General features: G+C 40.5%; 1 non-coding gene across 1 annotated transcript; it reads right to left on the reverse strand.

Moving 5' to 3' along the window:
- Positions 1 to 509: 509 nt before the first annotated feature.
- Positions 510 to 616, reverse strand: LOC127124443 (small nucleolar RNA R71). Its single transcript, XR_007803933.1, has one exon. It is a non-coding gene; the product is annotated as a small nucleolar RNA R71 (small nucleolar RNA).
- Between the last annotated feature and the right edge of the window lie 3,759 nt (positions 617 to 4,375).

A 4,375-nucleotide genomic window follows, 5' to 3' on the forward strand; every position in this document is an offset into this window, starting at 1 on the left:
ATAGACTAAGGCATTATTAGTCGGTAAATGCGAAGAACCCGTAGTACCGGAAATTTAGTAGATCCTTTAGCGGAACCCGAACGTTATACTCGTACATGCCTCTTACTCATCCAAATTAAGAAAGCTATGGCCGAGAATCGCGATAGGATACCTCTTAAGGAATTTGCCCAACCCTCTGATGAGGAACCTAGTTCGAGTATAGTAAATCCCCTTATTCCTGCTAACAATTTCGAACTAAAATCGTCTTTATTGCAATTAGTGCAACAAAACCAATACGCGGGTCTCGCTACTGAGAACCCGAATCAACATTTAAAAGTTTTTATCCAACTAGCCGACACCTTTAAATCTAACGGCGCTTCACCCGATGTGATCCGTTTAAGATTATTTCCTTTCTCCCTCAGGGATAGAGCACGTTCATGGCTAGATTCACTTCCAGCTAATTCAATAACTACCTGGGAAGACCTTAGGAGAGTATTCCTTGCTAGATATTTCCCCCTAGTAAGACTGCTGTTCTTCGAAACCAAATAACTAGATTTGCTTAAAACCAAGGAGAATCGCTTTTCGAAGCTTGGGAGAGATATAAAGAGCTACTGAGAGTCTGTCCACACCATGGCCTAGAACAATGGTTGATCGTTCATACCTTCTACAATGGACTCCATTATAACACCAAGATGAGCATCGACGCTGCCGCAGGTGGAGCACTGATGAACAAACCTTATCCAGAAGCTTGTGACCTAATTGAGGATATGGCCCAAAACCATTACCAATGGGGAACTGAACGAGCATCAATAGAGAAAAAGGAGACCCAAGGTGGAATACATGAGGTGATCTCTCTAGACATGATGCAAGAGAAAATGGACGCTTTAGCCCTTAGGATCGAACATATGTCTACAAACACTAACACTGTAGTAGTGGTCCACACAGAGTGCGAACACTGTGGATCTAAAGGACACGAATCGGAAGAGTGTAACCTTTTGAACGAACTGAATACCGACCAAGTGAATTACGCCCAAGGTAACCCATTTTCAAACACTTACAACCCTCGATGGAAGAATCATCCGAACTTCTCCTATAAAAACCAGAACCCTATCCAAAATCATGCACCTCAGAGACCGCAACATTATCAAGCCCAAAAACCAAACTAACCTATGCAAGCTGTGCCCCAGAAGTCTAACCTTGAGAATATCATGGAGAGCTTTATATCGGGCCAGACTCAATAAAATAAAGAATTGCTAAACTAGAACACTCACGTAAACGAACTTATAATGCAATTAGGAACCAAGGTTGATCAGATAATCACTCACAACAAGATGCTTGAAACCCAGATCACACAGGTAGCACAAAACCAAGCCCCACAAACTACACCTGGAGGCCAATTTCCTGGACAACCTCAACCAAACCCTCGAGGGCAAGCTAACGCTATCTCATTATGAAGTGGGACCGCTTACGAAGGGCCTCATAACCCAACGATGAGCGAGTCCAAGACTTCTAAAGAAAATATGCCTACCAACCAAGAAGAGGAACCAGAGGAATCCGAGAAACAAACCAACCAAGAAGGTGAAGCCAAGGATAAAACTTATAAACCACCACCCCCATACAAACCACCAATCCCATATCCGCAAAGACTTAAACAAACCAAAATTAACAACCAATACCAAAAATTTATAAAAGTGATAGAAAAGCTTCATGTAGAGATTCCTTTCACCGAAGCTATCACCCAAATTCCGTCTTACGCCAAATTTCTCAAAGACATCTTAACCAACAAGCGTAGGCGTGATGATCCCAAACCCTTGCAATGCAACTTTATTTCCGAGGATAAACTTGCTAAGAAGGAGAAAGACCCTGGTAGTTTTTCTATACCTTGCATTTTAGGGAGTCATGTGATCGACAAAGCTTTCCTAGACTTAGGCACTAGTGTAAGTTTAATGCCCTTAGCTTTATGTAAAATGTTAAACCTAGGAGAATTACAACCAACTAAGATGTCCCTTCAATTAGCCGATAGGTCTGTTAAGTATCCTGTGGGCATTTTAGAAGACATCCCAGTTAGGATCGGTCAACTTTATATCCCAACAGACTTTATGGTCATGGATATCAAAGAGGACGAAGATATTCCTATCCTCTTAGGTAGACCATTCTTATCAACAACCGGAGCTATAATAGATGTCAAAAGAGGGAAATTAACCTTCGAAGTAGAGGATGAAAAGATCGAGTTCATTCTTTCGAAATTTCTGATGGCACCAATTCTAGGAGACGCATGTTATGCGATTGATATCATAGATGAGTGCATAAGAGAATTTGATCAAGGAGAACCTAAGATAGAACTATTTTCAAACCCGAATGAAAAGGATGAAGAGCTAGAGGAAATGAAACCTCACGAATGTTTGGATCTTACTCCAGACCCTTCACCTAATTCTCAAAAACCAGCCCAAGAACTTAAGGAACTACCCAACAACCTAAGATATGAGTTTTTGGATGAAGAAATGAACCGCCGAGTAATAGTTAGTGCCACCTTAAATCAAGACGAGACGAATTGACTCTTGAATGTTTTAAGAAGGTACCTCTCTGCCTTAGGGTACAATATCTGTGATCCAAAAGGTATTAGCCCATCCGTGTGTATGCACAGGATCTCACTAGAGGAGGATTCAAAACCTTCCAGAAAACATCAGAGAAGGATCAACCCTGTGATGAGCGAGGTAGTAAAGAATGAAGTCCTTAAACTACTGAAAGCTGGTATAATCTATCAGATTTCTGATAGTAAGTGGGTAAGTCCTGTACATGTGGTACCCAAGAAGGGAGGCATCATAGTTGTGTAGATTATAGGAAGCCCAATAAGGCAACTAGGAAATACCATTTCCCCCTTCCATTCATAGATCAAATACTAGAGCGTCTTGCCAGGCACTCTTACTTTTGTTATCTTGATGGATATTCTGGATTTTTCCAAATACCCATACACCCCGAGGATAAAGAGAAAACAACCTTTATTTATCCTTACGGAACGTTTGCTTACAGAGGAATGCCGTTTGGACTCTATAATGCGTCAGCTACTTTCCAATGTTGTATGATGTCAATCTTCGCAGATTATCTCAACGGAATCATGGAAGTATTCATGGACAACTTCTCAGGGTGTGGATTAGACTTTGAAAACTGCCTTATTAACCTAGAGAAAATCCTAGAGAGATGCGTAGAAGTTAACATTGTGTTAAACTGGGAGAAGTGCCACTATATGGTCAAAGAAGGCATAGTGTTAGGACATATAATATCTGAAAGAGGCATTGAGGTCGATAAAGCAAAAATAGAAGTTATAGAAAACCTTAACCCTCCTAAGACAGTTAGAGAAGTCCGTAGTTTCCTTGGACACGCCGGTTTTTACCGACGCTTCATAAAAGACTTCTCTAAAATAATAAAACCCCTGACTGGCCTTCTGATGAAAGACATTGAATTCATTTTCAATGAAAAATGCATCAAAGCCTTTAATCAGTTAAAACAAGCATTAATTTCAGCACCCATTCTACAAACCCCAGATTGGACTAAACCCTTCGAAATAATGTGTGATGCTAGCGATTTCGCTATAGGAGCTGTTTTAGGGAAAGAAAAGATAAGAAACTACACGTAATATATTACGCTAGTAGAACCCTAGATGCCGCTCAATTAAATTATACAACAACAGAGAAGGAACTCCTAGATGTAGTTTTCACAATCGATAAATTTAGGTCTTATCTTGTAGGATCTAAGATTATAGTCTATACAGACCATGCAGCTATTCGTTACCTTCTAAGAAAAAAGGATGCAAAACCTAGATTACTCAGGTGGATCCTTTTACTACAAGAATTCGACTTAGACATTAGAGACAAAAAAGGAACAGAAAACGTAGTTGCCGACCATCTTTCCAGATTAGAGCATTTAAAGCCAGATCATTTACCTATAAATGATGACTTCACCTATGACAGACTGATAGCTAAGATAGATACCGCTCCCCCTTGAACCTGATACAGATAACCTTGGGACCGTTTCAGAAATTAGCAGAGTACTATGGTACGCTGATTTTGTGAGCTATCTAGCCACTGATATCATACCACCTGACCTCAACTATCAATAGAAGAAGAAATTCTTTAAAGATATAAGACACTTCTATTGGGACGAACCACTCCTTTTCAAAAGAGGAACTGATAACATATTTCGATGCTGCGTCCCGGAGGAATAAGTCAGAAACATCATAGAACATTGTCACTCTTCACCCTATGGTGGACATTCAAGCACATCCAAGACATACGCTAAGATCCTTTAAGCTGGTCTTTATTGGTCGACATTATGGCGTGATGTCCATGCTTATATTGTCCTATGTGACCGGTACCAGCGCGCTGGAAACATCTCAAGA

This window comes from Lathyrus oleraceus, chromosome 2, assembly GCF_024323335.1.
Source record: "Lathyrus oleraceus cultivar Zhongwan6 chromosome 2, CAAS_Psat_ZW6_1.0, whole genome shotgun sequence".
NCBI lineage: Eukaryota > Viridiplantae > Streptophyta > Magnoliopsida > Fabales > Fabaceae > Lathyrus > Lathyrus oleraceus.